Below are 26,339 nucleotides of genomic sequence, written 5' to 3' on the forward strand. Positions count from 1 at the left end.
GTAACTGGACGCCTAGTTACTTCCAGAGGCGTCCCTGCAAGTCCCCTCCCTCCCAACAGCCTGAAGGCATCCCGCGACAGCAGAGCCTAGGGGAAGAGAAGGGGCGAGAACAAGAGGGTGGAGAGACCCCCAGGGACGTCATCATCCTTCGCCAGTGCACCTGTGCCAGCGTGAGGAGGGACCTGTGGTCTCAGCAGAAGGGCAGCTATGCAGTGCACTTAGGTCGGGTGTGTGACAGGTGGTGGAGCACGGGGCAGAGTGTGGACCTCGGAGCCAGACTGCCCAGGCTCAAATGGCAATTCCATTGCACCAGGGGCTGGTGACTTAGCTTCTCTGTGACCCAGCTTCATAGGTTTTAAGGAGGAAGTGATGATTGGGGGCACCTGGGTGGCTCAGTTGGTTAAGCATCCGACTCTTGGTTTCTGCTCAGGTCTTGATCTCAGGGTCGTGAGATGGAGCTCCTCCTCAGGCTCTGTGCACAGCAGGGAGTGTACTTGAGATTCTCTCCCTCATCCTCCCCCCACTCCTCCCTCCATTTGCACACATACACTCTCTCTCTCAAAAATATAAATGAATGAATGAATGAATGAATAAACAAATAAATAAATAAATCTTTAGGAAAAAAGGGGGGATGCCTGGGTGGCTCTGTGATTGAGTGTCTGCCTTCAGCTCAGGGCATGATCCAGGGGTCCTGGGATCGAGTCCCACATTGGGCTCCTCGCAGGGAACCTGCTTCTTTTTCTGCCTGTGTCTCTGCCTCTCTCTCTGTGTCTCTTGTGAATAATTTTTTTAAAATCTTTAAAAAAAAAAGAAAAAGGGAATGATGATTCATAGTCATGATGGTTAATTTTATGTGTCAACCTGGCTGGGCTATCGTGCTCAGATATTTAGTTGAACATAATTCTGGATGTTTCTGTGAGGGTGTTTTTTTTAAAATTTTTATTTATTTATGATAGTCACACAGAGAGAGAGAGAGAGAGAGAGAGGCAGAGACACAGTCAGAGGGAGAAGCAGGCTCCATGCACCGGGAGCCCGACGTGGGATTCGATCCCGGGTCTCCAGGATCGTGCCCTGGGCCAAAGGCAGGCGCCAAACCGCTGCACCACCCAGGGATCCCTGTGAGGGTGCTTTTTGGATGAGATTTTCATTTAAGTTGGTGGGCTTTGGGTAAACCAGATTGCCCGCCATCATGTGGGTGGGCCTTACCCATCAGCTGAAGGCCTTCACAGAATAAAGACTGGTTCGGCCAGCAGACGGCCTTGGGACGTGAATGTCAGCTCTTCCCCGAGTTAACCTGCTGGAACTGTCCCATCAGATTTGAGACTCACCAAGGCTCCACAATCATGTGAATCAATTCTTTGAAAGAAAACTCTCTCTCCCTCCCCCAATATCCGCGTCCTGTTGGTTCTGTTTATCTGGAGAACACTGATGAACACAAGAGTATCACTCATCTCCTAGAGTGCCATGAGCTCTATCTGGTACACCCGGGTGAAGAGTACAGTGACGGGCCAGAGCGAGCTTGGTTTACTTAAAAAAATCCTCATAGAGCGAAGACCTGGATTGGTGGTTGCCAGGGATTGAGGGCCTGGTTTGGGGAAAAATTGTTTGATGGGCACAGAGTTTCCTTTTGAGGCAAAGAAAATGTCTTGGAACTGGATAGAGGTGGTGGTTTCACAACATTGTGAATGCACTAAATGTCACCGAATTATTCTCTTGAAACAGTTAATTTGATGTTATGTGAATTTCACTCCAACTTCATAAAAACTATTCGATGTTTTGGGAAAAACAAAACAAAACAATAGTCTAGTTTTAAAAAAGCCAAACCCCTGGCCAAGTATGGTTTATGTCAGAAAAAGACTATGTGTGTTAGGACTCGTCATCCGTTGAATCATGTTCCCAAAATAGATGTTGAAGTCCAACGCCTGGCACCTGTGACTGTGAACTTACTTGGAAATAGGGTCTTTGCAGATGATCAGTTTAACATGAGGTCATTAGGGTGGCTGGTGGCTGGTGTCCTTATGAGAAGGGGAAATGTGGACACAGAGTGAGAGGCATAGCTGACACGAATGTATCTAAAGTCAAGGATCCCTGAGGCTGTGAGCGGCTCAGAGAGGGGTCTGGACCAGATCCCTCCCTCACAGCCTCAGAAGGAACTGGCCCTGGTAATACCGGGGTCTTGGACTTTGGGGCTCAGAACTGTGAGACGCTATTTGTGTTGTTAAGCTTGTGGTGCTTTGTTAGGACAGACCCCCAACACTAACCCAGCACTGGTGGCCTCTTGATGCCTCTGCTGGTGCCATGCGGGATCTGCCACTCCCCAGTAGACTCCATGCTCAGAGGGGAAAGGAACTGGCCATCTTCTACCCTTCTGTGGGCTGCATGTGGAGCCTTGCTTCTGACCTGTAGGATGTGGCAAAGGGGAGGGGGTGTCATCTTCATGATTAGGTCACATAAAGCTGAGGCTTCCTGTCTGCTGGCCGACCCTCTACTCCTTCCCAGGCGCCTCATGTGGGTGACACATGCTGTGGTGTTGGAGAGGCCCAGTGGTAAGTGAGGGCCAGCAAGGAACTGGGTCCTTCCAACAACCACGTGTGCTTGGAAGCTGACCTTTCCCTAGTCTGCTGACAGCTGCTAACGCCTCGCTGATGCCTGGGTTCTTGCCCATTAGACACCCTGAGCAGAAGGCAGAGGATGCAGTGCAGCTGAGCTCAGATTCCTGACGCACAGAAGACAGGAGACGTGAGCTGTCTCAAACCACTAAGCTTTGGGGTAATTCCTTATGCAGCTTCGATAGCCAATACACACTCCTCATAGTCAACTGATTTTCGTCTGAACATGTTTTAGATCCATTTCCTTCCCTTAACAGTCTGTGGGATTTTGTCTCTCTCATCTCCACCCACACGTCATTGTGATTCAGGGGATGGTGTGGCTCTCAGACTTCTCTCGTCTCTCCCGGGGAGCCTCTCCCCCCACCACTCACAATCAAGCAAGACATGACGGTGTCCCGTGTGCAAAAAAGGCACTGAAGTTCAGAACTCATGAAAGAAACGGGGAATGCCAGAATTAGAAGGAATCAAAGCTCCTCTAGTCCCACTTCGTCACTACATAAAGAGACCCGAACAGACAAATGGAGTTTTCGCATCCCACCAGCTAGTGGTCGTGTTGGTATAAAATGCCTGGCCTCGGGGATCCCTGGGTGGCGCAGTGGTTTGGCGCCTGCCTTTGGCCCAGGGCACGATCCTGGAGACCCGGGATCGAATCCCACGTCGGGCTCCTGGTGCATGGAGCCTGCTTCTCCCTCTGCCTGTGTCTCTGCCCCTCTCTCTCTGTATGACTATCATAAATAAAAAAATTAAAAAAAAAATGCCTGGCCTCTGGGTTCTGGTCCAGCCTGCATTTAGTTACTGAGTAGAATAAAACGAAGCCTTTTTCAGGGCAAGGTCTTTGGGGGGCAGGGGGCAGTAGCAATCTGGAGGACAGCTGGCAGGATAGGTCTTATCCTGGGGTGTGCTCGCTTAACATCACGTCAGCTCGAGGAACCCCGAGCATTTCGGGACAGGCCATCCGCATGGATCTCACCCACATTTCCTAGATAGGCTGCTGGTTCCAGGGAATCCGGCTCAGAGATGGTGTTCAACCTCTCCAAGACCCATCACTGCGAGTAGCAGTGTTTTGCCATCTGTGGTGTCTGCAGCTCCGTTTGCTTTATGGCTTTTACTGAATGCCCCCAACGCTTCCCCAAATATTAACTCTCCCGGGTCCCATGGGTTGTGTTTCCTTCTTACTGTGATCCTAACTGGTTACGCAGCCGAGATTATTGGTGTGAAGGACAAGATAGTACCAGATGTAGGTGACCTAAGTCTCTGCTTTGCATGGGCCCCGGAACACCGGATGCTGAATATTAGTGTGTGAGGGGACGGTGTTTATTGCCTGTGGGTTTCTGGCCTGAGGGATATTCTTAGTAAAAGCGTGGCTTAGGGTGCTTGTGATTTTTGGGCTGCAGGTCGGGGTGGCTCTGAATGCTGGCTGAAGAGTTCTGAGATGCTAAGCCCGTTTATATCAGCCTCATGATCCTGCCCAAATTGGGACACTTTCAAGCCCCCACGTGTGCACGCACTCACTTGTTCATCGAGAAAATACGTACCGTGTGGAAGAGGTAGATGCAGCAATGCACACAGACAAGCTTTCAGGCCTCGTGACCGACCTTATGGTGGGTCAGGAAGACAGATGTTGACCGCGCTACAACACGCTGCTGCAAGTGCGGCCCAGGCGCTTGCAGGAAAGGCTCCCATCAGGGAACGGTGCCTGCACTGAACTGTGAACGTAAGAAGGGGTCTGGCAGTGGGAGGAGCACATGCAAAGGCCCTGTGGGAGGAGGGAACCCAGGGAGTGTATGAGGATGGGAGGTGGTTGTTTTTTTAGGGAGTAGACACGGTGCGTCTGGACACACATCTGGGATCAAGGAGGACCCTGTTAGGGTATTCCGTGCGGGTTTCTGGTGAGAAGTGGCAGGCCCGACACACGCCTTGAGTAACCCTTCTTCCTGAAATACCGCTGAAATGATTAAACGAAGGGGTTCTGAAAAAAGATATGAGCCCACAAAAATAGCGTGAGAGAAGTGAGAAGAGCAGGGGAAGCAGGGAGAGAAGGGAAGCAGGCCTACTTACACTGCTGCCCCAAGAAGCCCCAGGGCAAGATGCTCAGACTCCACTTGACCCCTGACGCCCCCCTGCCTCCCCGGAGGAGGTCCCCAGAACTTACTCTGCGGGCTCTGTCCAGCCTGAGATGACCCCCCACTGCTCATCACAGGGCTCCCACACTCAGCATACAGATGGAGTCTCCCCAGACACAGGGCCCAGGTGGTGCCCCGACAGTGAAGACTGACCCCTACGGGAACCCCACACATCCGCCACCCCCCACCTCCTCCCACCCACCCCCAAACCTTCCTGTTCACTTTTTAGGGCCTGGCTCTTGGATATAAACTGATTGCCAAAGACTATTAGCCTGTGGAAACAGCTGTTTGGCATCTGGGGAATTTTAAACAAAGGCAGCGCCTGGCACTCCCCCAGAGTCCAACTTAATTGTCCTGGGGTGGGGTCTACACAATGTTTTTTTTGTTTGTTTCTCCATGTTTTCCTTGTTTTTGTTGTTAATGAGTTGCTTTTAAGCAGTTGTTTGCTTTTTTTACAAAAGATTTTATTTATTTATTTGAGAGACAGTGAGCAAGAGCAGGAGGCAGAAGGAGAGGGAAAAGCAGACTCCCCACCGAGCAGGGGCCTCCACTTGGGGCTCGATCTCAGGGCCCTGAGATCACGACCCAAACTCAAGGCAGACGCTGAACTGACTGAGCCATCCTGGTGCCCCTAATGAGTTGCTTTTAAACTCTTCAAATGATGCAATGTTCAGGAGGGATGGCAAACAGCTGGTAGAGGATGGAATTAGGAGTCAGAGCACCTGGATTTGAGCCCTTGTCCCACCTGTCACCAGCCATGTACATGCATGTGCTCGTATGTATGCGAGTGTGGACACATATACACACACAGAAGGATGAGAGCATTAAAATCACCCTGGGGCTGGGAAAAGCACAGGTTCCCGGCCCCCACTCCGGAGGTTCAAATGCAGAATCCAGAGATGGGACAGAGAATCTGCATCTCTGATAGGTTCCCAAATGCTGCTGCTGCTGGTCTGGGGACCACACTCGGAGATTCGCTGCCATAGGAGCTAACTGTGCCCGTTGGGGGTTCAGGACCAGAACTGCTGAGTTCAAGCCCCGGTTTTCCATTGCCTGGCTGTGCAGTCTTAGTAGTAGTATCTAAATTCCCTCACCTTCACTTCCTGTGTGTATACAGTCAGCATGGCAAGGCCCCTGCCCCTCTGAAGGTGCTTTCTGGAGACAAGGGGAGAGAGGTCGTAGGTGAGCTGAGCGCGGGACCCGCCGAAGGCCGTGCTGCTAGTGGATGCACCTCTCAACCTCTCAGCTTCGCTACAGCCCATCAGACAAAGCACACACAGACCCGGATACTTCACAGGGCAGGGAGCGAGAGAGAGCTGAGACCTCCGGAGCTTTGAAAATGACCCCGTGCCACGCAGGTGTGAGCCACCACTGATTTCGTGACTACGGCCCAGAAACGGGAGCAATCTCAGTCTGGCCCTTGATGCGCTTGTTTTTTTTTTCCTTGATGCACTTGTAAATGCTTTTCCTGGGTGTTGTTCAGTGTGTCCTCAAGAGGGGGGCTTTTGTAGCTGGATGACTACAGGCAAATAGGCCCCCCAAAACAGCTCCGCCCCACATAGGTTAATGAAAAAAATGCAGACTTTACTTCCCAGGCCCATTGCAAAGATCATACAAATTCTCATCCAAGTCATAATTTTTTTTTTCTACAGTGAAATTCACTGTCTCCAAAAAAATGTGCAAGTTTAGAAAGAATTATTATTACAGCAGAGCTCTTGGAATGAAAACTAAAAATTAATTATCTGACATCTCAGCTGAACAGCATATTTTGTCCCACACTCCCCTTTTTCAGTTTGGAAGATCACCTACCCAGCGCTCCTCCCATGTATGCTGTTTCGGATTGCCTAACCCACAACAGGAAACTCCGTGTCAAAATGTACAGCGTTTGCATTTTACAAAATTTGCATTTTCTGATGAATGTTATGAAGCTATTAGAAATTCCTCTTGCAGTTCCCAGATGTCTGAGTTCTTCAACAGGTATACCCCAGGGCCAGGCTCGGTGGAGGGAGCTGGGACTACCTGGCTGTGCCCTCTAGGGTCTGGGGGCTGCAGGCAGGGAGAAGAGCCAGCCGGGGAAACTGAGGAGAAGCAGACTGCTGCAGCGGAGGCCCAGGACCCCCGGAGCCAGGTTGGGCCGGGCCGCCAGGGAAGTCTTCCCAAAGGCCGTGAAGAGGGATGAGGCATGGGCAGGTGCCAGGAGTGGAAGGCAGGGACCTGCTGTGCCCCAGTTAGCGCTGCCAGGAGCCAGGGTGCTGTATCTGGGGCAAGACTAATGCTGTCACTTGACATTGTGTGACAATTTACAGCCACAGCCACTGTTTTTACCCCCTAGGCTACCTTCCCATGCTAGTCTAAGCGCACATGTGTTTTCCATCACTCCAAACACTACCATGTCTGCCGTTGATGTTCTTTTCACTTATCCTATCTTTTTGTTTTTTAAGATTGTATTTATTTATTCGTGAGAAACACAGAGAGAGAGGCAGAGACACAGGCAGAGGGAGAAGCAGGCTCCGTACGGGGATCCTGATGCGGGACTCGATCCCAGGACCCCGGGATGACACCCTGAGCTGAAGGGAGACACTCAACCATGGAGCCACCCAGGGGCCCCCACTTACCCTATCTTTCAAGTAGCTCAGAGTTGGTTTGATTAAAAATTTAACGATAGAGTCGATTCTTCAGTGGATAGGTTTTATTTCTGCATTGCCACATTGTTGGGTGCTTGTGTTCTAGCCACACGAGTCGTGCTGCAGCCACACCTTCACTCACACACCTTCTGTTCCCTCGACCTTGGTGATGGAGTACAGCGACCAAGAGAGAATTACACCCTGGGCTTGCCTCTTGGCCTTGCCACATCCTGCTGGGGTGCCTCTGGGTGAGCCGGTCATGTCCTTGGGATTCGCTTCCCCATCCATAGAATGAGGACAACAACACGCTCTGTGGTACAGGGTGGTTGCCAGCGACATGAGTTAATAGGTCATTGCTTAGAAACATGTCCTGCGTATAGGGAAACTATATTGCTATTTAATTCTGTGTTCTTATTTATCTTTTCATCTGTTATATACAAGTTCCTAATGAAGGATGCACTGTGGGTTAAAACCCTTTGTCTCCCTACTCTTTGGACCTTTAATTTTTTTTAAATTTTTTTAAATTTTATTTATGATAGGCACACAGTGAGAGAGAGAGAGGCAGAGACACAGGCAGAGGGAGAAGCAGGCTCCATGCACCGGGAGCCCGATGTGGGACTCGATCCCGGGTCTCCAGGATCGTGCCCTGGGCCAAAGGCAGGCGCCAGACTGCTGCGCCACCCAGGGATCCCCCTTTAATTTTTTTTAATTCCATTTCCATGAGCTCTTTATGGCATCTGGATATTTTTTGGGAATATTTTATCTCAGTCTGCCCTCGTTTATATAATTTAAACTTAAAAAAAAATCTCAACCCTTTTTTTTCAAGATTTATTTTTTATTTGAGAAAGAGAGAGAGCACGAGTGCTAGTGGGAGGAAGGGCAGGGGAGAAGGAGAAGAGAATCCCAGGCAGGCTCCCCGCTGAGCGCAGAGCCTGAGGCTGGGCTTGATCTCATAACCCTGAGGTCACGACCTGAGCCAAAATCAAGAGTTAGATGCTCAACCAAAGCCAGAGCACCCAGGAGCCCCTATTACCAAACCTTTCCAACATCTATTTTGTGATTTTTTTTTCAAATTACATCAGAGCTCATAAACTAATTCTGCATTCGAAATCAAATATTAAATTACCTCTTTTAAGGCCTGGTTTGATTTATTATTATAACTTATAATTTGATTTCAATATATAGCGTTTTATTTTCCAAATCAGTTACTCTTACGTTCTTTATTTCATTTGTTATATGTAAGCATTATTCAGGAGAGCACTTAAAAATGTTGGTGGGGATGGAGTTTCTCTGGCTTAAATATAAATGGCTAATATTAGATATTATATCGGGGCCATAAACATGGATTACAAGATTTCTTCAAAATTTATTGAGAATTTCTTTATGACCTTGGGAAAAAATGTAATCACTCCCCATAAATATTATTTTGCATCTTTTTTTAAAAAAATTTTGCATCTTGAAAATGACTAACATTGCTATGCTGCCTTGCAGCTTACAGAACCCTTCAGTATTTCTCATGATCCCCCAGACAACAATTCGAGGTGGTCGTGATTGTCTGAGTTTGGGCAACAGTGAGTTATTATCTCATCTGATGGTTGCATTGCTGCCTGTGTCCCTTGAACGTCTCATCAATTTTCCTTTGCATATTTTGTTGCCATGCTGTCCAGCACATGGAATGAAATGGAAATTTATTGGGCAACCACTTAGGCACATTATTGCAGGAGTGCTTTCAGACACAGCTCATCCCAAGCCACAGCTACTCCATGGGGTTGCTGCTGGTGTTTCTGCCATTAGGTACAAAGAACACGGCTCCGAAAGAGACTGGTGTCCCCAGCTTCTCTGGCTGACAGCAAGTCAGTGCAGAAGTCCGAGGAGGCCCTATCATCCATTCATTAAAAACGATAAGGTTTTGGGGTCGCCCGGGTGGCTCCCGTCAGTTAAGCATCTCCTGATTTCGGTTCAGGTCATGATCTCAGGGTGGTGAGACTGAGCCCTGTGTCGGGGAGTGTCCTTGAGATTCTCTCTCTCTCCCTCTGTCCACCTGCCCTCTCTGCACACATATTCTCTAAAATAAAATCTTTTTTTTTCTTAAAAATGGTAAGGTTTTCCACCATGTGCCTTCTTAATAAATCTCCACTTTGTGTCATAAAAAAAAAACGCCTGCCGTTTCTTTGCTTTCCTGCTCTTTCCCTTCACCTCTGGTCCTTTTCTTGTGGTTCTATCAGGGTTTTTGTGTATGTGTTTGTTTTGCTTTTAATCTAATCTTATTAGGAAATTTTCTTTTTAATATGGGGGCCCAGATTCATGGCTGTACACATTTTTATTTTAATACACAAATGTGCACTAGAACAGAGCAAAATGCAGATTGCCAGGGCCTGGGACCTAGGGGGAACAGAAGATGCTGGTCAAAGGGCATAAACTTCCAAGTTAGAAAGTGAGTAAGTTCTGGAATCAAATGTTCAGCATGGTGACTGCAGTTAACAATACTGGACACGTACTTGAAAGTTGCCACCAGAGTAGATCTTAAACATTCTCATCACAAAAAAAAAAAAAAAAAAGTCATGTGAGGTTACGTACGTGTTAACTAAACTTACGTGGTAATCATTTTAAAATATGAGTATCAAATCACATTATATACTTTATGCTTACACCATTTTATTATACGTCAAATACATCTCAATAAAGCCGGGGAAAATAAAAATGCATAAAATAAAACGAACCCTATAAAATTTCGTAGATTCTCTTACAAAATCTCACTGCAGAGATTTTGGAAAATACTACAAACCACCAACGATCCTTCTAGGCGGACAGAATCATCCTAACGTTTTTGTTTTAGTGACATTTTTGTGTGTAATTATAAATATGTAACAAATATATAAACTATAAATATACAGAATTGATATGATGAATATAGTTTCAAGTCTTTTCTTCCCCCAGTTAACATTACCTCACGAGCAATTTCACGTGCCATTGAAAACAGATTTTGATGACTGCATAAAGGGGTGAATTATCGTTTCTCTGTCATTCCCACCCTTTGACTTATTTATGTTTCCAATTTCTGCTTTTATAGATAAAGCTGAAATAAACAACCCTGGCTTGAAGCTTTTATTGGATCTCTGATTGAGTCCCCTTGGCAGATTCCTGGAAGCGGGTGGGAATATTCTCAAGGCTCTCGTAGCATATCACCTAATCACTTTTCATAAAAAAAAAAAAAAAGGCCCCAGTTTATGAGCCCATTCTCTGTGCATGAGGAAGCACCCTTCCCCCAAATCTATACCCCCCACCCCCAATCCCTGGACACAGGGTCTGAAAACGTCCTGTTTGCTGCCATCGGCAAAAGGGCACCAAATTCTCAAGCAGGGAGGCCCAAGATCCAAGATCAACTCTGGTTCTGCTGCTTAAAACCTGCAAGTCAGGTGACCTCAGAGCTTCAGTCTCATGATGGGAAAAAAAAAAAAAAAAAAAAGCTGTTTTCACTCCCTGGGGAACGGCAGATGGGGGAAGATTTGAGATCCGCCGGCTGTGGCCAGCCCACAGCGGCCTGGGGGTCAGCCCTTCGCCCCCGGACACCCGGAGAACATGCGCTGACTTTTGGGGGCTCCGCGAAGATCGGACCTGGTCTCGAAAACTTCGCAAAATAACAATCGTGTCATTGGATAAACACACCGCGTCTCTCCGAACAGTGTCAGAGGTCGAGGGGCGACGGCGCACAGCAGGGCTCGGGGCGCGGTGGCGGCGGGGACCCCGAGAGCCGAGCCCTGGGCACCCAGCGGCCGCGCGGGGGCCACGGCGTCACCCCCTCTTCCTGGACTAGCCCGGAGCCCGGCCCAGAGGTGCCCGCACTTGAGGCGCAGGACCCGACGCCGAGTGGGGGGGTCCGGTGGGTCCTCCGGCTCGGTGAGGGTGCAGGGGGGGTCCTGGGGCTCGGTGAGGGTGCGGGGGGGGTCCTGGGGCTCGGTGAGGGTGCAGGGGGGTCCTGGGGCTCGGTGAGGGTGCAGGGGGGGTCCTGGGGCTCGGTGAGGGTGCGGGGGGGGGTGGTCCTGGGTCGGTGAGGGTGCGGGGGGGGTGGTCCTGGGGCTCGGTGAGGGTGCATGGGGGCGTCCTGGGGCTCGGTGAGGGTGCGGGGGAGGGTCCTGGGGCTCGGTTAGGGTGCAGGGGGGTCCTGGGGCTCGGTGAGGGTGCGAGGGGGTCCTGGGTCTCGGTGAGGGTGCGGGGGGGGCGTCTTGGGTCTCGGTGAGGGTGCGGGGGGGGTGTCCTGGGGCTCGGTGAGGGTGCGGGGGGGGGTGTCCTGGGTCTCGGTGAGGGTGCGGGGGGGCGTCCTGGGTCTCGGTGAGGGTGCGGGGGAGGGTCCTGGTCCTGGGGCTCGGTGAGGGTGCGGGGGGGGTGTCCTGGGTCTCGGTGAGGGTGCGGAGGGGGTGTCCTGGGTCTCGGTGAGGGTGCGGGGGGGGCGTCTTGGGTCTCGGTGAGGGTGCGGGGGGGGTGTCCTGGGTCTCGGTGAGGGTGCGGGGGGGCGTCCTGGGTCTCAGTGAGGGTGCGGGGTGGGGTGTCCTGGGGCTCGGTGAGGGTGCGGGGGGGCGTCCTGGGTCTCGGTGAGGGTGCGGGGGGGGCATCTTGGGTCTCGGTGAGGGTGCGGGGGGGCGTCCTGGGTCTCGGTGAGGGTGCGGGGGGGCGTCCTGGGTCTCGGTGAGGGTGCAGGGGGTGTCCTGGGTCTCAGTGAGGGTGCGGGGGGGTGTCCTGGGTCTCGGTGAGGTGCGGGGGGCGTCCTGGGTCTCGGTGAGGGTGCGGGGGGGCGTCCTGGGTCTCGGTGAGGGTGCAGGGGTGTCTGGGTCTCAGTGAGGGTGCGGGGGGGTGTCCTGGGGCTCGGTGAGGGTGCGGGGGGCGTCCTGGGTCTCAGTGAGGGTGCGGGGTGGGGTGTCCTGGGGCTCGGTGAGGGTGCGGGGGGGCGTCCTGGGTCTCGGTGAGGGTGCGGGGGGGCGTCTTGGTCTCGGTGAGGGTGCGGGGGGGTGTCCTGGGTCTCGGTGAGGGTGCATGGGGGGGGTCCTGGGTCTCGGTGAGGGTGCGGGGGGGGTCCTGGGTCTCGGTGAGGGTGCATGGGGGGGGTCCTGGGCTCGGTGAGGGTGCGGGGGGGGCGTCTTGGGTCTCGGTGAGGGTGCGGGGGGGGGTGTCCTGGGTCTCGGTGAGGGTGCATGGGGGGGGTCCTGGGTCTCGGTGAGGGTGCGGGGGGGGTCCTGGGTCTCGGTGAGGGTGCATGGGGGGGGGTCCTGGGGCTCGGTTAGGGTGCGGGGCGGGGGCAGGTCCTGGCCCTCTGTGCTCCACGTGGCGATGCGGAAACGTCCTTCTCCTTTACTCTTAGGGACACGGTAACCGCTCGCAGGCGCCGCGTCGGGGCAGCTGGAGCAGCGCGGGCTGCGTGGAGGGCGAGCCCGGGGACAGGGAAGGACGGGGCGGCCACCGGGCCGGGCGGACAACGGGCTGCAGGGGGGTGGGGCTGCTCGGAGGCCATGTCCAGCGGCGACACTCCACGTGGGCCCACCAGGCCCCATCTCCACAATCAGGGTCCGCGCCCCGGCTTCCCGCCCCACCAACTCCAGAGTGAGCAGAGGTGAGCTCCCCATTGGTGGAGTCTGGTCACGTGACCACGCCCTATTGCAAGGGACGCTGGGAAAGAGCGGATGCAGGGCATCCCGGGAGAGGGTGGATGCAAGGGACGCTGGGAAAGAGCAGGTGCAAGGGATGCTGGGAGAGGGAGGATGCAAGGGAGAGCGCGGACGGTCCTGTCGTCAGGTCCCGACTGGCCTGTCCGCCTTGAGCAGAACACAGACGGGTGCACATGACGTGGTAAGAGCGCCGCCGCCTCCCTCTTCGCCGGCTCCAGATCTCCCAAGTGGCTGCCGGCGGGCCCCGGCGTCACGATGACCCGTGGAGACGCCGTGTGCTTCACTGAAGGGGTTAAAGGCGGCAATGGCAGACAAGGTTTTGGAAAGCTGGGGTTTGGGGAAATAGTTTACAGGGAGAGAGGTCTGCAGTATCCCTGTCCTCGGCCCAGGCTGCAGGTCTGTAAGGGAGGGACCTGGGGGGTGGGAAGTAATAAAAAAAAAAAAGAAAGAGAAAAGAAAGAAAAAGAAAGAAAGAAAGAAAGAAAGAAAGAAAGAAAGAAAGAAAGAAAGAAAGAAAGAAGGAAGGAAAAAGAAAAAGAAAGAAAAAGAAGAAAAAGAAAAAGAAAAAGAGAGAAAAAGAAAAAGAAAAAGAAAAAAAATTGGTTGGGGGTAAGAGAGGATAACACAGATTTTTGGCATTCAGGGCCAGGGCACCGCTCGTTAGAGCTCGTTGTGCTTTTTAGCCTGAATCGCTGCACATTTAGAGCAGAAAGAAAGAACAGTTCCAAATGGGCCGGTCCAAGGAGAATCTTGGATGAGGTTCCTGCACCCACCCCAGCTCCCTGAAAAATGCTCTCTCTCTCTCTCTCTTTTTTTTTTTTTTTGTCCTCTGTGGACTTCATTGTCCCATGGGAGCTGATTGCACAACAGGCAATATTTTCCCCAAATATGCCTTAGAACATTTTGTGAAACAGCCCCTAGCTGGGTTTTTGACAGGCAGTGCCTGTTTCTTTGGGAAAACGCGAACGCCCCAAATGTCTTTTATTATTATTATTATTTTTATTATTTTATTATTTTATTATTTTTTATTTTCCCAAACGTCTTTGACAAGAGTGCTTGCCATCTCTGTAGAAGCCAGAACACAACCAGAAGAGGCCGCTGGCCACCTCTCCGACCACGTGAACCCCGGAATCTTTACATTTCACAGCAGTGGCAGCCGATTGGCTTCTGGATCTCCCCTTCATCACCCCTGCTCGCATTATTGCCCTACAATTACAATGTGATTGTGCTGTCAAGGAACAATCCCACAGTTACTCTAGCATAGTGCTTTACGAAACTGGAAACGTCTTTTTAAAAGAATTGTGAAAGTTCCTTTTCAGGCGGCATTGCTAAATCCTGTAATAATTGGTGCTTTTCTGGGCATCTCTCCAAGAGTTTCTTAGCTGTCACACTTTTAAGGTCAACTGTACAAATATTAGCTTATCATCTACTCAGGGCTTCTGAAAACATGGTATTAGTTATCTGGAGTGATCTAATTATTGCTTTGTTTGGAAAATAGATAATAAATTCTTTGTGCTTCTGAGACATCGCATATTCCAAGAGCTCTTAACCTTGTCATAATTCCTTAAGGATGAAGAATTACAACTTATCCTTGAAGCTCTGAAGAAAGAGAAATTGGAAGGAGGGAAGGAGGGAGGGAGGGAAGGAAAAGAGGGAAGAAGGGAGGGAGAGAAGTTGGTTTTGCTCTCCAGGGTCCAGGGAGAGCTGGGACCTCCGGGGCAATGCCTGCCACCTCTCTAAGGCCTCGGTCTTCTCACCTCCTCTCTCCGTCTTCCCCCTTTCCCTTTGCATTTCTCCTTTCCTTCCATCTTTGCCTCCCATTAATGCTGTTAGGGAGGGCAGATACCGGGCTGCACTGGTAGCAGCCTCATGTTTCAGAGTGCCTGGTGATGCTACTGGACACGGAATGCCACTCCTTATGTATTGGCTTTCCTGGACCCGCATCAGCACATCCCGAAAAGCTGGCATCGCCGGCAAAGGTGAGCTCCGGTCTGCCTGTGATGGCCTCATCTGCCTGGCGTTTGATGTCAAGCTGGCCCCTGCTAGAGGAGAGGCCTGGCTCCCCTCTCCCCTGGGTCCCTGACCCAGAGTGTGGCTGGCAAGCAGAGTCTCAGGAGGAGGGAGCGATTGTACTTCCGTGGTCTGGCATCATTGTTGTTTTAAAATAAAGTGCACGTTTGCAGAAAATGACATAGTGTAATAATGACTTAGATGATGATTAAAAGTTTACATTCTTGTGTTCACGTTTGTGCATTCGGTACAAGTAAAAAGCAAACGAAAAGTCAGGCAAACAGCAGAAAAAGCTCTGCAGGCCTGCTGCTTGTCCAGATCCCCAGGATAAGTGGAGCCTCTTCCCTGGCCTCAAGCACATCGGCACAGCACCTCCTCCCATCCTCCCCAGGCAGGACCCCCCCGCCCCCGGCTCAACTTCAGATCTGTGTCATTGGGTATTTGAAATCAGATCCTTCTAGAACATTCAGCACTGTGTCTAGTTGTGGGTAATTGGAACTGCTTCTCTCACGTAACGAAGCAGGGTTTGCTTGGTTTATTTTGTTGTGTTTGCCAGGGGGCAGTGCCACCTGAACACCCATTTTTCTTTCATAATTATCATTTCCTAAGTGTTAGGTATCCGTACTTTTGCGCTAGAGGGAAATGAGGAACGGTTAGTCTGAAGCGCTTTGCTGTGATATATTCTTCGTGGAAACGGAATTTGCTAAACCTGAGCTCTTTGTTACAACCTCAGATATTCCTTATCTCCCAGGTGCCATCTGAACAATCTCCGCTGAATATCTTGAGATTTGAGCTGCAAATCATGTGGAACTAACAGGTTGTCTCTGCTCAGATTCTTAAGTTATAAGCAACAGAAATAAAATGAAGGTAGATGAGGGGAAAATACAAGATTCTTGAGTTACAGGCAGCAGAAGTAACATTTGGATGGATTAAGAGGAAGCGGGCTGCTACGCACTATGGGTTTTGCAGTGTCTCCTGCGGCCAAGAGCAGAGCGAGGCGGTGGAGGACTAGGAGGCTGCAGGACTGTCTCCACTGCTGCTCCCCATCCCCTCGAGGGCCCAGCCTTTCTTCTCTTTGCAGACTGCAATCCTTCGCCTGCCTGGCCCACCTGATGGGATGTCGGCTCCCCTCATGGCTTAATAAGGTGCCTTGCCTGACTCTTCCTGACTCCCAGACCCCAAATGGGGTTTCCCTTTAAATTCCCAGGGTGAAAATCTGGCCCAGCATAGGTCCAGCGTCTGCCCTGGTCACCCAGGGATGGCCGGGAGGGTGGAGTCGGGTAGACCAGAGAGGGTGTGCGGTGCTGAGCCTGCAGCTCAGGGCTGCTTTGCAGGGAAGGAAGAATGCTTGTTAACCAGGAGTTAGCCACGGCCTCCCGCGGACAGCATGCTGACCGAGCACGGTGGTGTAGCAAGAGCCCAGCCAAGTCCTCGCCTCTCCAGCACGTGGCCCTCCCCATGGCTCTTCTTCCTTCTGTCTCTGTGTGTCCATGGGATCGAAACTGTCCTATGTATTTCAGAGATCCTAAGGGAATCGCATAGGTAAAACTCTGAAGCAAACAGGTGATGGTGTTGTTTTACTGTCCGGAAAGTATTGATGTGTTTCTCTAAGGAGGGAAATGATTACCACGGGCAGCGGATGCAGGCCGGAGCATGAGGACAGGGTGGGGGTGGCCATCGTATGAAATGTGACTGGAAGCCAGTGGGGTCTGCTGGTCATTCAGTCGACACTCAGGGCCAGACACGAGTGTATCTCTAATACAAACACAAGAAATAATTCACCGTAGTTTTCATTTAAAGAATGTTTACACTGAGTGGTAAGCTCCATAGAGACCAGAGTCTAACGACTCTTTAAATCCTGTTTTTTTTTTTTTTTTTTGGAGGCATACCTGGGTGGCTCAGCAGTTGAGCATCTGCCTTCAGCTCAGGGCATGATCCCAGGATCCAGGATCGAGTCCTACATCGGGCTCCCTGCAAGAGCCTGCTTCTCCCTCTGCCTGTGTCTCTGCTTCTCTCTCTGTGTCTCTCATGAATAATTAAATAAATCTTTTTTAAAAATTTAAAAAAATAAATCCTGTTTTTTGTTTTAAATATCTCTACATCATGTAAAGACGATGTCATAAATGTTTACGATCTTTCTTCAAAGGTATGATAATATTTATAATAATCTCAGCCAAGTACTGTGCGATGTGCCAAGCACTATGCTATTTTTTTTTATGGTAACCTGAATTTAATTCTCAAAACAACTCGAGACATAATAAATGTTTTATTGTTTTTGCAGTCAATGAAATCAAAGCTCCACGAATCATGGATCTCAGGAGAAGCAGGTGAAAACTCACAGTTGAGGCTCACCGTTGGATCAAGTGCAACAGCTGTCTAAAGGTATGCAGGCAGGAATCAGTGTAGCCAAACGCTGGACAATTTGTGCTTCTAAGAATTTTTTCCTAAAATGAACCTACATGTAATAGGCAAGACAGGGCTATTTCAAAAAAATCTGACTTTGGAAAGAAACATTTGCTATAAAATGGGAGCTAAAGTCATCCCTGATTTACTGAGTTTGCCAAAAGAAAACCAAAAAGGACAGCACAGGTCGGCATGGGTTTCTGGAAAGATGGCTTTGCCAGTGCCGAGAGCTGGACATTTGCTCAGAGATGGGACTGATGGTCCCTTTCTGGCATGTTCTGAGTGGAGAGGGGGCTTCACTGAGACCCACCAGCCCAGACACAAGAAAGCCCTGGGATATGGGTTGAGGGTCTGTCTTCTCAGGGATGGCTAAAGGGTCCACTGGTCACAGGAGGTCACTTTCCCCTGAGTCCCTGAGGGCAGGGGCTGCTTCAGTAGGTTGGCTGATGGGTTCATTAAGTCTGGGGCCACAGACTTGAAGTTTGTCCCTGGGGGGTCTCCAGTTGAACAAGGGCCAAGTGCCTTTGACTGTGAACACACAGCAGAGCCCAGTGGACAAATTCAGAGGTAGGAGAGCCCAGCGCAGGGCTAGGGGGCTCCTGAGACTCCCCTTTCTGCTGATCTGTGTCCTCACTCCTGCCATTACCTGCCTTGAAATCTTCCTTCAGCTGTCCTCCTCCCCACCAGCTTTTGCCTGTCTACTCCCTTCTGATCCTTCACAGCTCAGGTTGTGTCCTCCAGGAAGCCTTGGCAGCCCCTCCGGGTAAACCTCCACTCACCCCCACGCAGGATTCCTGCTTACGCTTATCACATTACACTGGCGTCTACTTGGGGGACGATCTTAACCTTGAAGCATAAGTTCTTCAAGGAATTATGTCCTATTTTCTTTGTTTGCCTTTCCAGCAACCAGCATAATACCTGGTGCAAAGTAACTGTTCAAGAAGTGTGTGGAATTGCGTGAAGCCTCAGTCGCAGGGAGAGCAGCCCTAGTGACACACGGTGGAAGGAAGCCTGTGGGAAAAACACACACTCCTGAAGCTGTGGGATCCTTATGGTTTGCCAAATGCCAGAGTAACACCTCCCCCCCCGCCCCCAGGAATCCAGGAGTGCTGGCCCACCTGTGCACATAGCACCACCAGGCCACAAGGGCAGCAACATGGTTTTAAAGTCCTCCAGCCTGCCTGCCTTAAAATTATGTGATTCACGATGTTTTGGCTTTAAGGAATTGGATTGTTTCCAGTCTTTTGCATCTAGTTAAAATGCATCGATTTAAAAGAATTCTGCTATTTCGAATTTGCATAATTTAAATTCACAAATGTGGTGTTATATTGGATTGTAAATGAAACACCAAGGTGATCTGGGAGCCCCTGAAACTAGTGCTGGCCTGGTCACCAGCGGGACCATGACCCTGCATCTGCATTGGCCTTGGCCTTCCATAACTGGCGCGGCCACTTGCCCCCGGGATGCAGATATCCACTGGCAGAGGAGCAGTGATAGTTCTGACGCAAAAATGCTGGATTTTTGCCGTCGCGGAGAAGCAGGCCACCTCGTGTGTCTCAGCTTTCCCTTGGCTCCTCCCCGAAGGAGTTCAGCTGATTGGCATGGACTGGAGTTGGCTAATAACATGATCTATCCCTCCACTCAACCACAGCCTCTGGAGGAAGTCTGCAGGAAGGCTCTGGGATGAGGATCAGAGCTCTCCAGGGTTTGTGGCCAATACCAAATGGGAGGCAGACTCGCCTTGGGACAGTCTCCATCCACAGCACTGCTCTCTGGTGTCTGAACCCAAGACAAACCAAAGCACAATCATATTTTCCCCTTGGATTGAGCAGAGAGATTCTTAAAAACTGAAACTCCATGAATTTAAGGAGGCAGGATTTTACACCAAGTTGTTCCTAGGTTAGGTTTTGGGAGGGGGGAGTTAAGGATTGTTTGGGCTGAGACAGCGTGTTTTGAGTCGAAGGGGAGTTGGTTGTACTGTCTGAAGCCCTGTAGCATGATAGAAGTAACCTGGTGACAGCTCTGGTGACAAAGTTGCCCAATGAGCCTTCAGGAGACTGAGGACAAGACCTGGGTGGTACTTCAGAACCCAATCCTGGTTTCGTGCGTTCATGAACACTGAACCTCTCTGAGTTCCATTCTCAGCACCTGTAGAATGGCAATAACAATAGCGATCTACTTCGTGGCAGCCTCCCTATATGAGAAATGATTGATAAGAATAACTCAGCTGGGTCATACATATAAAAGGATCGAATATAGAATGCTCTAAAATCTCACCAAGATGCCAGAAGATGCATATCCCTCCACACAGCTCTTAAAGATCAATAAGAAAAAAACAAATAGCTCAATAGAAAAATGGGCAATGAATAGGAACAGGCAACTAACAGAAGAACTACAAATGGCCTTTCAGTTGAGGTAGATGTGCAACATGACAATGGTCATCAACAACACTGTTGTGTGTTTGCAGCTCACTAAGGGAGAAAATCTTCAAGGTTCTCCTCACAAAGAGAAAACCGACCATAACTGTGTGAGGTGATGAATGTTAACTGATTTTATTGTGGTGACTGCTTTGTAATACATACGTATATCAAATCATTGTGTTGTACACCTTCAACTTAGACAATATTATGTGTCAATTGTATCTCAGTAAAAAAGAACAAGTAAATAAATAAACTTAGGGAAATGTAAAACTTGCTAGTGACTAAAGAAATGCAGACTGGGGACACCTGGGTGGCTCAGCTGTCCAGCGCCCGCCTTCGGCTCAGGTCGTGATCCCAGAATCCGGGATCGAGTCCCACATGGGGCTTTCTGCAGGGAGCCTGCTTCTCTCTCTGCCTGTGTCTCTGTCTCTCTCTCAGTCTGTGTCTCTCATGAATAAATAAATAAAATCTTAAAAAAAAAAAAAGAAAAGCAGATTGCAGGGTTGAAACATTTGCTCTGCCAGGTTGGAACCATCAGAGACTGATACCATCTGGTGTGGTGCGGGCATGGGCACACAGGCGTTCCTCACACCAAATTGCGTCGATTGGGACCAGCTTTGCCAAGATCAATTTCAGATTGCATGTTAAAGTCTTGAGTTTCTCATCCTTTGATGTGAGAGTTTCACTTACAGGAATCCATGTTAAGGAACGGTAGCACGAATTCATAAGGGCATATATCTAGATAGATAGATGATAGATATAGATATTTAAAATAAGATTTTGCCACAAAGATGTCAAGAGGGAAAAAAAAATCCCTCATATTACCTCTCCAAATTCCAGGAAATACCAACCCCCAAATATGGATTGTACATGAACTCAGGACTTGGAAATGTCTTTAAATTTCTTCCCTGTTACAAGGTAAACTTTATTTAGCAAGGCAAAATGTGAATTATAGCTTAACTTGACGTCACTTTGAAAATCCCACAAATTGTGGTAGAGTTTTTAATCTTTGCAGTAAATTTTTTGGGATGAAATAGAGAAAGTTCTGCCAAGAGTACAAACTTGTGTCTGGGTACAAATTAGCCCCTGCTCATTTTGTTATGGTGACCCATGATTTAAGAAATCGTAAACGAATACCTTGGGAGAGCTAATGAGCTCCATGAAATGGCTGGATTACATTCAGGGAAAAGATACTGGCTGAGTTTCTGAGAATATCAGTAAAATTACTGAGCAAACAGATTTCTCTGTACTCTGTGGTTTGGCCAAATTTGGTGGTTAAAGAGATTGTACAGGAGGAAGGAAAGTGGTTCCATAGCCTGCTCTATAAATGAGGAAGAACTAATGCAGCTCTCGGGTGCTTATTTTCTGCTCCATAAAAATGCTTTGGGATGTGCAAAGTCATGAACGTGTTTGATGCACAAACAGCATCTCACTGAAATGTGTAACATGCAAATCACTAGAATTGCTCCAAGAAATGATCAAGACACAGTAATAATGGAAGACATTAATCAACTCAGAATTGGCCAGATGGAGACAAGAATTAACTAAGGAAGGAAGAGGATAGCACATCACAATTAACATATTTCTTTTAATAGACATGTTGAATTTTGTGCCCTGCAAATAGACACAAGTTTTTCCCCCCCAAATAACCATGGGATATTTTTAAAAGTTGGTTATATATCGCCTAAAGGAAAACTTGATTATGTACTACAAAGCTGAAATTACCTAGGTCACATTATTTAACCAAAAAGTATTAAATCTAGAAACTGACTGCAAATAAAAAATTAAAAATGAAATTTAAGTACTAGGACATTCTGAAAGAACTCTTTCAAACAGTTTTGAGTCAAAGAGCAAATCAAATATTGTCAAAGTAGATTTACGAATGAATTAGAAGTGATAATGATGAGGGAAGCCTGGGTGGCTCAGTGGTTGAGCGCCTGCCTTCAGCTCAGGCGTGATCCCGGAGTCCCAGGATCGAGTCCCATATTGGGCTACCTGAAGGGAGCCCGCTTCTCCCTCTGGCTATGTCTCTGCCTCTCTTGCTGTGTCTCTCATGAACATATAAAAATCTTTAAAAAAAAAGTAATAATGATGATAAAATTCATATTTAATATATGTTGTGAATTTAAAGTCATAGCTCTACAGTCCTTTACTATTGGAGAAGAAAGATGTTATAGAATTAACTAAGTGTTCAACTCAAGAAATTACAAAAAAATAAGCAAGAAAAAATCAGGATTAATCATGATAAAGGAATGTGATAAGGTAGAAATAAAATCTGTAGATGTGAAAATAGAGACAAGATCGGATTCTTTGACAAGACAAGCAGGAAGTACGTTCAAGGGAGGAAAAAAAGAAATTAAAACCTTTAGATTTGCATTTGGATTTTAAAATGAGAATATACCCACAGAGATAAACTAAAAGTTTTAAGACAAATAACATGTTTTTCCCTATAGAAACAGTGTTCTTAGTAGTGACAAGTAAATGTTCGTCAGTAGGGTAAATAAAATGTGGCAAGTGTGGCACACAATACTGTGCTGCCATAAAAAAGAATGAGACAGGATTTAATGTCCTAATCTGGAACATTTGTAAGTGTGTAAATGGAATGCTTTAAGAGGCTTCCCTTCATCTTTACCCCATGCCTCTGCTCTGGGCTGTGGGACAGCCCTCTGACGAGGCTTCCTACCTCGGCTGCTCACCCTGGTCAGGCTTTGGTGGGACTGCTAAGACCACTAGCTGTAGACACCAAGAGATGGGAGTTTTCCTACTGCCTCTGAGTTAAAGGTTACCTTTCTGAGCCCCCACTCTTCATCCGGAAAATGGGAATAATTATAATAGTACCTCCATTACATCCTGCTCCGGGAGTTGGATGACAGAAAGAAGGGAACATGTTTGTAAGAGAGCATATCGTGCACCCAATAAACGTTAAATTTATTTAACGTCCTGATGCACTTGAACCTTACTGTGGCAGACGTGGAGGTGTACCACTTGGCCTCACCTTCTAGAACAGGTGGGCTGCTAATTCCTCTACCTGTGGGCTCCTTCAGCGGCCAGCTCAGCGTCTGAGTCCAGTCTCACTGTTCTCGGGGAGGTCTCAGACAATGACGGGTCATGTCTGTCCACGTGGGCCTCCTTTCGTGGCGGCGTCCGTGGAGGGCAGGGTTTGGTTGGGTCTGTACCACAGTTTTCTCACCCCGTTCTGCATCCTCTCTTTTTGTTTACAGATGTGACTCCTCAACAAACCTCTTAAGCCTGTCCTCCTAACTCTGTCTCAGCATCTCCTTCTGGAAGAGCCCAACCTGCAGGCTCACCAGTTCACTTTACCTGACCCCTCATGGCTGCAAGATAAAGTCCAAACTCAAAGGTTTGGCCTGTGTGCTAGAGCCACTGCCTTAGAGGCGTCTCTCCCATTTCTTCCCTGACAAGTTCTACTTAAGCTTCAGGAGAAATATTTCTGGCTGAAGTCCTCCCTGAGACCTCAGACAGCCACCTCCCTCCAAGCCCTTAGGTCACTCCCTTGTTCCTAAGGTTGCCTGGGATGACAGGCCAGACTTGGGACTGTCACAGGCTGTGGGGACACCAGCCCATGACTGTGCTATAAATCCCCATGGCAGTCATTTGCCTTAATTTTCCCCAAGTACTCTACACCCCCAGCAACAGTGATGGAATTGTCGAATTTAAATTAGAAGTTTCAGGAGATAAATTTCCCTCCTCTTTTAAAAACAGAATTACCCATCTAATAGAATTATAAATGTATCAGTCAATACATTTCCCCATGTGATTCTAATAAATGGAACCATCCACATCCTTTCAATGCTCAATTATACTGGGGGTGGGGTGGGGTGGGGTGGGGTGGGAATATGCTTTCTTTTACATAGTATATTGATTTTTTAAAAAATCTGACGTGAATCAGAATTCCCTTATACACATACTGGTAAACATATTCACGAGGTCATCATACACAGCTCAAGGGGAAGTGTGTAGGGATAATAACTGTACGTCAGTGTCCAGGCTGTCATTTCCAGGCTAATTAACATGGCCAAGTGCTGGAAAGGACGCTTGGATTCCCAGTGTGTGAACAACAGGGTAGGGAAGGTCTGGAAGGAGGATCACATCGATCAGGCATAGATGCAGAAATCAGTGTGAACTCTGTGGCATGGCTTCAGCTGGATGATATATGGGTTTCCTTTAATTGAATCTCCCCGTGGAGCTCTGAACCAAAAGGAGGGTGAGAAAGGTGTGTGATGTAATGGGGCCACCACCCAGCTCCACCTGCCCTGCTCTCCCACCCAGCGAGCCCCGGGTCTCCACCTGCGACAAACAGATTCACTAACACCCACTTTGGTGGGTCCTTCAGAAGGCAAATGAGGCAACGACATCTGGAAGGTATTTGGTGGAAGGATGAGTCACAAGCCTAGGTTCTGGGAATTGGAAGAGTCTTGAACGTCGTGAAGTCCAAGCTCCTATGATTGTAGGTGAGGGGGCTGAACCCCAGATAAGGCAAAAACGTTCTTAGATGTTTCTGGAAAAGTAAGACCTAGGATTCATGTCTCCAAACTTCTGTTCCTGAACCTTCCATCACTCTGCCTCGTTGATGAGACCTTGCACCACCACAGGAAGAGCTGACGATTGTCACCGTTTATCCTGTGCTACGTGATTTTAACTCATTATCCTCATTAATTCCACCAACAAGCTTATGAAGCTGGTATTATTATTTCCCTTTTATAGGTAAGGAAACCCAGGCTCAGAAAGTTTGCAAGCTTGCCTAAACTTGCAGCTGGTACATGGTGCTGTAGAGCCAGGACCCCTGTCCCCAGGCTCAGTGCACCACCCAACCCTCAGCATAATGGGAACTCTGTCTCATTCTCCAAAGTACACCGTGTAATAGAGTTCATGCATAGAAATAAGAACAAATGCATCATGTCTCCAGAGAGTGCATTAAAAAAGTGAATGTAACCAAATGTCTCTTTTTCAAATATGTTTTTCTTTTACCTTAATAGTTTTCCCAGTTTTATGGCCCGAGAAAGAAAACAGAAGGGTTAAAAGGAGCTATCCACGCATGTCTTGTGTTTTCCTCCTTACTCTCTTCTACCTTAAAAACATCTAACTTGTTCTGTCTTCAAAATATTTATGCTTTAATTAAAATGGCCTAAGGTGAAGTTCATTTTCCTGGGACATCACTCCTCACTGATCTTCAATTATAGGTAGTTGCTAGAGTTACATCTGAATTAAGTAAGATACATGATAGGGTGACTTTGCAATATAGAACCTTCCCCTGACATGGGCACAGCCACCCCCCCCATCTGTTGGGTAAGTTCTAAGGTTTTTCAGGGCTCCCTCACCCAAATCAGCTTCAAGAAAAGTTGGGTATTGTCATAAACATGAGCAAAGCAAGGGGGATGGGTATCAAAGGGAAAAATTAGGTCATTGCAGTGGTCCTGAATTTCTGGGCTATCACTCTGTCTTTTGGGAAAGAGTGGAATAAAACAGTGACTCTTTAACAAAATCTGTGAATTAGTCACTTACCAGGCAACAACAAAAATTTCTGCCAAGGCTGAAGTAGGAGGGTCTTTCCCACTGTGTAACTTGGAACCTCCGTGAGGGGCATATTTACAGTGAATGAGGACAAAATCACACATAATTTTCAATTTTATAGAGACAGCGGTCAGAACAACAACAAAATGCATGTGGCATTGACTTATACATTAAAAAAATTCCTCATTAATCTTGTTTATCAGAATAGAAAACAATTATATGGAGAATGATGAAATACAAACCTCCAAAAGGAGGATTTCTTGAATATTGAAATATATTAACCATAAGGTAGAATCAAAGATATGGCTGTCTTTGTTTTGTGCTTAGAGCATATTTGTATTGTTAAATAAATATTCAGTAATAGACATATTTGGAGTATGTTGGTTTAAAATTCATTTTCTAAAAAAAAATTCTTTTTCTAAATATGTCTTGGGAAATGCTTAAGGATTTTTCCTAAAAAGTCATAGATTTTTTTTTAAAGATTTATTTATTTAAGAGAGAGTGAGAGAGTGTGTACTGGGATGGGGAGGGGATTAGAGGAAGAGAGAGAGAGAGAGAGAGAACCTCAAGCCAACTCCCTGCTGGCACAGAGCCTGATGCAAGGCTCAATCCCAGGACCCCAAGATCACGACTTGAGTCAAAATCAAGAGTCAGTGCCCCTAAAAGTCACGGATCTTGAGTGAGTCTGGATCTTGTACCGTCCCCACCCCATAGCTTTTCCTTCCACACAGAAAATTGGAGAGAGAAAGGGATGAGAATTTAGGAGCTCCGTTTGCCCCAGCTCCCTGTTGGGCCATCTTCAGGACACCCTAAAATGCAGGCATCATGACCCTTGCTGGCATGAAGGCAAGCTTCCCAGAGACAAGGACTCTTCAGGGAGGTGGGTGCCAGGACTCAGCCCTGGGAAGACAGCAGACAAGTCTCACCTTCGCCCCCGGGGTATGTGTCCTTCCCCTTAGGG

Source organism: Nyctereutes procyonoides, unplaced genomic scaffold, assembly GCF_905146905.1.
Source record: "Nyctereutes procyonoides isolate TBG_1078 unplaced genomic scaffold, NYPRO_anot_genome, whole genome shotgun sequence".
NCBI lineage: Eukaryota > Metazoa > Chordata > Mammalia > Carnivora > Canidae > Nyctereutes > Nyctereutes procyonoides.